Source organism: Amblyraja radiata, chromosome 4 (genome assembly GCF_010909765.2).
Source record: "Amblyraja radiata isolate CabotCenter1 chromosome 4, sAmbRad1.1.pri, whole genome shotgun sequence".
Classification (NCBI taxonomy): domain Eukaryota; kingdom Metazoa; phylum Chordata; class Chondrichthyes; order Rajiformes; family Rajidae; genus Amblyraja; species Amblyraja radiata.
The window spans coordinates 51,331,446-51,339,926 of NC_045959.1; positions in this window are offsets into that span (position 1 = coordinate 51,331,446).

The window sequence follows — 8,481 nt, forward strand, 5'->3', positions numbered from 1 at the left end:
AAGTTCTTCTCATCTCGGTTTTAAAGGATTTCCCCCTTATCCTTAAGCTGTGACCCCTTGTCCTGGACTTCCCCAACATCGGGAGCAATCTTCCTGCATCTAGCCTGTCCAACCCCTTAAGAATTTTGTAAGTTTCTATAAGATCCCCTCTCAATCTCCTAAATTCTAGAGAGTATAAACCAAGTCTATCCAGTCTTTCTTCATAAGACAGTCCTGACATCCCAGGAATCAGTCTGGTGAACCTTCTCTGCACTCCCTCTATGGCAATAATGTCCTTCCTCAGATTTGGAGACCAAAACTGTACGCAATACTCCAGGTGTGGTCTCACCAAGACCCTGTACAACTGCATTAGAACCTCCCTGCTCCTATACTCAAATCCTTTTGCTATGAAAGCTAACATACCATTCGCTTTCTTCACTGCCTGCTGCACCTGCATGCCCACTTTCAATGACTGGTGTACCATGACACCCAGGTCTCGCTGCATCTCCCCTTTTCCTAGTCGGCCACCATTTAGATAATAGTCTGCTTTCCTGTTTTTGCCACCAAAATGGATAACCTCACATTTATCCACATTATACTGCATCTGCCAAACATTTGCCCACTCACCCAGCCTATCCAGATACACCACATCCACTGGTTCTCCCCTATCCACGCTACTAGTTACATCCTCGAAAAAATCTATAAGATTCGTCAGACATGATTTACCTTTTGTAAATCCATGCTGACTTTGTCCAATGATTTCGCCACTTTCCATGGTTGACATGGGAGTGCTTGAAGCTGTCAGCGATCCCACCGATAAGAAATAATGAGGTGTTGACTGCTGATCGCTCCATATTGCGTGCTTATGGGAGAGAGGAGCTAACACCTGTGGGGAGGGCCACCTTCCACTGTGTGCTGCAGAAATCTTCGCGTGACCTGTCGTTTTTCATTCTTGACTGTGACTGTGTGACTCTGTTGAGCAATCAGGCCTGTCAGGATCTCGGTCTGGTGTCTTTCGACCGTACGGTCCACGAAGTGCGGGTGATGCTGAATCCACTCTCCGAGTACCCTGACCTCTTCGATGATAAGCTGGGGAAGCTGCCACTTGGATACAAGATCGCAACTGACCCATCGGTTGTACCAGTGGTCCGTGCTCCACACAGGGTGTCGTTTGCCATGAAGGGCAAGGTCGAGGCCATGCTGAAGAACATGGTTGACATGGGAGTGCTTGAAGCTGTCAGCGATCCCACCGAGTGGGTCTCCACCATGGTCGCCACCATGAAGAAGGGTAAGAACGAAATACGGGTGTGCATAAACCCCAAAGACTTAAATCTGGCAATAAAACGTCCCCACTACCCTACGAGGACTGTAGAAGATGTTGCTGCCCAGGTCAGTCAGGCCATGGTGTTTTCTGTCCTTGATGCCAGGAGCTCGTTCTGGCAAATACCCCTAGACAAACGCTCCTCAGACTTAACCACTTTTGGCACCCCCTTCGGAAGGTTCAAATTTTTGCGGATGCCATTCGGCATCAACTCTGCTAGTGAAGTGTTTCAACGTTCCATGGAGCAACTGTTTGCTGGTCTGCCGTGTGCCATTATTGTGGATGATATCCTGGTCTATGGGAAAGATGCTGCTGAGCATGACCACCATCTCCGACCGCGCTCGCCAGATCAACTTAAAGCTTAACCTGACAAAGTGCAGGTTCCGTGTAGCTGAAGTACCCTATGTTGGCCACATCTTCACGGCCCACGGGCTGGAACCTGATCCGCAGAAGACCAACGCTATATCCGAGCTGCCTGCCCCGACAGATGTTGCCAGCCTGCAGCGCTTCCTGGGCATGGTCAACTATTTGGGGAAGTTTATCCCCGACCTCAGCGAGTTGGGCACACCCCTGAGGCAACTGACGAAAAAAGACATTGCCTGGTCCTGGTTTCCCCAACACCAGCAGGCTTTCGACTTCCTCAAAACGAAGCTGATCAGCACGCCGACTCTCAAGTTTTTCGATCTGCAGCGCCCAATTGTGGTTACGTGTGATGCTTCCCGTTTCGGACTAGGTGCTGCCTGCCTGCAGCTCTTTGATGATGGCTCGTTGCAGCCCATTTCTTATGCCTCGCGAACCATGATGGACACTGAGCAGCACTATGCACAAATCGAGAAGGAGCTTCTTGCGGTTGTGTTCGCCTGCTCCAAGTTCAAGGACTTCCTTTTCGGTACCAAGTTCACCGTCGAGACGGATCACCAACCCTTGGTGACTATCTATCTATCTATCTATCTATCTATCTATCTATCTATCTATCTATCTATCTATCTATCTATCTATCTATCTATCTATCTATCTATCTATCTATCTATCTATCTATCTATCTATCTATCTATCTATCTATCTATCTATCTATCTATCTAATATATAAAAGTCTGTGCCTGTCGCCTGCCGTCCGTCCGGCTGCTTTTCTGCCTTTTGATTCGTTCCCATCGTGTGATGTCACAATGCCCAATGCTCGCAGATGTCCAATCACAATGCCCAATGCTCGCAGATGTCCATTCGGAATGGATCCATTTACATGAACGGCTGCCGGCTGCATTTCTTCCTTTGATTCACTGCAACTCCGAAACCAGATGCAGAATCGCCGACATCTTTTCCATTTTGGTAGAGATTTCACTTTTCTTTCTAAGTATCCGCTCCTCATTACATTTCCTCGTGTTTAAGTACACGTTTTTAATCAAATCCTTCCCCCCCCACCCCCCCCCCAATATTTCAAAAATAAACTGGCTTCTCACCCATAGAAGCAGCACCAGCCCCAGCCCCTGGTGAACGTTCCATCGTGTGATGTCACAATGCCCAATGCTCAAAGACATTCTTGCCATAGAGGGAGTACAGAGAAGGTTCACCAGACTGATTCCTGGGATGTCAGGACTTTCAAATGAAGAAAGACTGGATAGACTTGCCTTGTACTCGCTAGATTTTAGAAGATTGAGGGGGTTTCTTATAGAAACGTATAACATTCTTAAGGGGTTGGACAGGCTAGATGCAGGAAGATTGTTCCGGATGTTGGGGAAGACCAGAACAAGGGGTCACAGTTTAAGGATAAGGGGGAAATCCTTTAGGACAGAGATGAGAAAAACATTTTTCACACAGAGAGTGGTGAATCTCTGGAATTCTCTGCCACAGAAGGTAGTTGAGGTCAGTTCATTGGCTATATTTAAGAGGGAGTTAGATGTGGCCCTTGTGGCTAAAGGGATCAGGGGGTATGGAGAGAAGGCAGGTACAGGATACTGAGTTGGATGATCAGCCATGATCATATTGAATGGTGGTGCAGGCTAGAAGGGCCGAATGGCCCACTCCTGCACTTAATTTCTGTTTCAATGTTTCCCTCTCCTCACCCCTCTCCCTCTCCCACCCATCCCTTTCTCCCCCACCCCCCTTCCCTCTCTACCCCACCCCCTTCCCCCTCTCCCCCCGCCCCCTTCCCCTACCCCTCTGTCCCTCTTCCACCAGTCCCCCGTCCCTCTTCCACCACTCCCGCTACCCCTCCCTCCCTCCCCACTCTTCCACTTCTCTCCCCTTCTCTCCTCCTCCTCCTCTCCCCCTCCTCCATCCCTCTCTCCCCCACCCCTTTCCTCTCTACCCCACCCCCTTCCCTCTCTCCCCCACCCCCTTCCACTCTGTCCCTCTTCCACCACTCCCCCTACCCCTCCCTCTCCCACTTCTCTTCCCTTACCCCACCCCTCTCCCTCCCTCACCCCCCTTCCCTTCCCCTCTCTCCCCCACCCCTTCCCCTACACCTCTGTCCCTCTTCCACCACTCCCCCTACCCCTCTTCCACCACTCCTGCTACCCTCTCCCCCTCCCTCCCCTCTCTTCCACCTCTCTCCCCCCACCCCTCTCCCCCTCCAATCCCACTCTCTCCCTCCTCATTCCCTTACCGTGCACAGTCTCTGTCTTTAAGAAGGAACTACAGATGCTGGAAAATCGAAGGTAGACATAAAAAAAGCTGGATAAACTCAGCGGGTGCGGCAGCATCTATGGAGCGAATTGAATGGTCAACGTTTTTGGCCGAAACCCGGAAGAAGGGTTTCGGCCAAAAACATTGTCCTTTTCCTTCGGTCCATAGATGCTGCTGCACCCGCTGAGTTTATCCAGCTTTTTTGATGTTGTACCAACCTCTCTCTCTCTCTCTGCCCTTTTCTCTTCTCTCGACTCATGCACGCCCGCTCCAACCCCTCCCCCCCCCTTCACCTCTCTCCCCATCCTCTTCTCCCCCCCCTCCCCCTCCCCCTCTCCACCCTCCTCCTCCCCTTCCTCACAAAATATTTTTTGTGGGGGCGGGTCCTCAGTGTGTGTGACTGTTTGTGGAGGCGGCCACGCGCTCTCCATTCAAGAAGACGCTCATCTGTTTGTGAATGCGCGTGCTTAGTATGTGACCAAAGATCTTATAGCGGAGCTCTCCGCTACAAGATCTTTGTGTGTGACGACACACGCTCCCCCCCCCCACCCCCTTTGGTGCAGGAGGCGCGCGCAGCATCTGAACGCTCAGCGAATATTCGAATTCTTCACTAACCGTCATTCTGACTTTGCTTGTGAAGTGAAAAGTCCTGAATTGCATTTGTCTGATGCAGGAAGATTGTTCCCGATGTTGGGGAAGTCCAGGACAAGCGGGTCACAGTTTAAGGATAAAGGGGAAATCCTTTAGTACTGAGATGAGGAAAACATTTTTCACACAGATAGTGGTGAGTCTCTGGAACTCTCTGCCGCAGAAGGTAGTTGAGGCCAGTTCATTGTTTATATTTAAGAGGGAGTTAGATGTGGCCCTTGTGGCTAAAGGGATCAGGGGGTATGGAGAGAAGGCAGGTATAGGATACTGAGTTGGATGATCAGCCATGATCATATTGAATGGTGGTGCAGGCTCGAAGGGCCGAATGGCCTACTCCTGCACTTAATTTCTATGCTTCTATGTTTCCCTCTTGTCACCCCTCTCCCCCACCCCCCTTCCCTCTCTACCACCACCCCCTCCCCCCTACCCCTTTGTCCCTCTTTCACCACTCCCCCTACCCCTCCCTCCCCACTCATCCACTTCTATCCCCTTACCCCACGCCTCTCCCACCCCCACCCCTCTCTCTTCCCCTCCATTCCCCTCTCTCCCCCACCCCTTCCCCTACCCCTCTGTCCCTCTTCCACCACTCCCCCGCTCTCTTCCTCCACTCCCGCTACCCCTCTACCCCTCCCTCCCTCCCCACTCTTCCACTTCTCTCCCCCTTCTCCCTCTCCTCACCCCTCTCCCTCTCCCATCCCTCCCTCCCCCACCCCCCTTCCCTCTCTCCCCCACCCCCTTCCCCTCTCTCCCCCACCCCTTCCCCCTATCCCTCTGTCCCTCTTCCATCACTCCCCCTACCCCTCTCCTGATGCTACAGCTCCAGCGGTTCGACTTTCAGATCGTTTACAAGAGGGGCACTGAGATGCATGTGGCTGACGCGCTGTCCAGGGCCCCCCCGGTCCTCCTGCGACAGACATCCCTACGAACAGGGGGATCTGCAGGTACTCAATGTCAACTTTGTTCCCTCTAAGCAGCTGCAGTGCCTGGTTGAGCACACTGCCAACGACCCAGACCTGCAACAGCTCGCTGCTGTCATCAAGCGGGGGTGGCCCAGCAGACGCACCTCACTGCCTGCGGTCGCCCACCCTTTCTTTCTGGTCCGCGACGAGCTTGTGCTCCGGGACGGGATCATCATCAAGGGTCACAAGGTGGTCGTCCCTGCCTCCCTGTACGACTTGTACTACAACGCTGCCCACATGGGGCATCCCGGAGCCGATGCCACTGTCTCACATGCCCAAGAACAATACTATTGGCCCGGCATGGAAAAGTACATTAAGGCCCGAGTAGCCTCCTGTCCTGATTGTAACACTCTTGCCCCACATCAGCAGCGCCAGCCACTTCTGCAGCAGCCCACCCCTGCCATGCCCTGGTCATCGCTGGCTGCCGACATATTCGAATGGCGTGGAAAGCAATACCTAGTGTTGGTCGACTCCTACTCGAGCTGTTTCGAAGTGGACCTTCTCCCTGCTATCACCTCTGAAATGGTCATCAGTAAGCTGCGCCGTCACTTCGCCACTTTTGGGTCCCCGGTCCGCTTGCAGACCGACAACGGCCGTCAATTCACCAGTGCAGAATTTAAAGCTTTCGCTGTGAAGTGGAACTTCACTCACTACACCAGCAGCCCTGAATACCCGCAGAGCAATGGCCTGGCCGAGCGAGCTGTCCGCAGTGCCAAGAATTTGCTCGAGCAGTCTCGTCTCTCCAATGGTGACTTCTACCAGGGTCACTTAAACCTTCGTAACATTTCCAGGGACACTACCATGCGATCCCCTGCCCAACGTCTGATGTCCCGCGTTCTTCGCCCACCGATGCCGATCGCCCAGCAACCCCTAGTGCCCAAGGTCCTCCAGCCTGCTGCCGTCCAGCAACGGATTGCTCAAAGGCATGAAGTACAGCGCCGCTCTCACGACAAGTCCTGCCTCCCTCTCTCACCACTACTGCCTGGCCAGGTCGTCCGCATGCAGACAGCCACCGGATTCTCCCGACTCGCAACCGTGGTTGGGGTGGACAATTCACCCAGATCCTACTTGGTGGACTTTGAAGGAACTATCTACCGCCGTAGCCGCCAGCACGTGTTGGCCGTTAACGAGCCTCAGCCTCCTCCTGCGGCCCCCTATGCTCCTCCGTTGCGTTTCGAGCCTCCCACTACTAACTACCCCTCAGCTCCCTGCATGCTCCGGTCAGTCCGCTTGCCGCGTTCTCCTCCCTCTGCCCTTCCGGGGTTCTCCTCCCCTGCCCGCTCTCCATCTCCTCCTTCTCCCTCGTCTCCTTCCCCTGGCTCGCCTGTGCCAGTCGGGTCTCCTTCCGCATTCCCGGCTGGGTCTCCCCCGCCTTTCTCCTTCCCGGCTGATATTGCGCCTCCTCCTCTTCTTTCGGGTGGGGAGGGTGAGGGTGCCATGCGCACTCGCTCGGGTCGGGTTGTCAAACACCCTGTCCGTTACGGTGATTTCGTTTAGATTTGCATGTGTTGTATAACCACCCTGCCATTGTTATAACTTCAATTTTAAATTTCCAAGGGAAAGGATGTAGATGGTTTATGCATGCAACCTATAATGTAGCTACCTCAACACCACTAACCTCGCCCAGCCATATCAGTATAACTGTGATATCCTCCCCTTGTTCCTCCCTTTTGTTCCAGTACGTCTGAAGACTAGATGCAGTCAGTACTGGGACGTGTGTAACATGTGCCTGGGACGGTTGCTATGGAGAGGAGACGGTTGCCCACCTCTTTGCAGAGTGTGGATTTGCAAAACGAGTCTGGAGAGGTATGAAAGGGTCCCTGGAACGATTTATCCCGAACAGCTCCGTCACAGAGGACTCTGTGATTTACGGACTGTTCCCAGGGACACATTCAGAGACTGACATCGAGTGCTGCTGGAGGGTCATCAACTCGGTGAAAGACGCTCTTTGGTCTGCCCGAGCGTTGCTCACCACCCAGCAGAGCGAGATGTCCGTCAGGGAATGTTGCCGACTGGCCCACTGCAGACTGCAGGAGTACGTGCTAAGGGACTCGCTGAAGCTTGGTGCAGCCAACGCCAAGGCTCGGTGGGGGAGGGCCACAGTCTAGGGTCCTTCCGCTGCTGGACATGGGGGGCACAGTATGGTGGAGATGCCCCTCAAATTAAATTAAGGGAAGGTATCCCACACCAGGGGGCCACATGAGTGGCACGGGTGGGGGACATCTTTTGTGGAACTTGAAATGTCAGATGGAAATTTTCGCACTGTGTACACATTGTATATATTTATTACTTGAACAGGGGCCACAGAGTGGCACTGGTGGGGGACTGTTTGGTGAAATTTGACAAATGTAAAAAATTGTACTGGAAAAAGTTTGTATAGTCTCCGAAAATGTCGGATGAATTTTGTTGGAATGGTTCAGAAATTGTATATATTTTCCAATTGAATAAAGTATATTTTGAAATTAAAAAAAAAAAAAAAATGTGCCTTGATTAAAGACTCAGTAAAGGTTACAGTGTGTCAGACTCCACTCCTTTACAATTAAGTCAACTTATTAATGCTAAGACAAGAGTATAAGCATAACTGGAAGATGTCAAGGAGCCTTGATCTCTCCCTGTCCCCTCCCACCACACCCCTTCCTCCTGTTTTTCATGACATTTTTCCTCTTCTTTCCTCATCTGACACCCTTTTGTCGGCTTTTCTTGCAGCTGTTTTTTAGCATTAGGTTTATTATTGTCTTGTGTACCGAGGTACAGTGAAAAGCTTTGCTTTGCATGTCATCAAAAAAGATCAGATAATACCAAACATAAATCTAATCAAATCAAACTCAAATATTATAGATAGAGCAAAAGGGAAGATACATAGCGCCGAATATAGTTCTCAGCATTGAAGTATTTCATTGTCCCATCCGGGACATATGACAATAAAACACTCTTGACTCTTGAAGTACATCA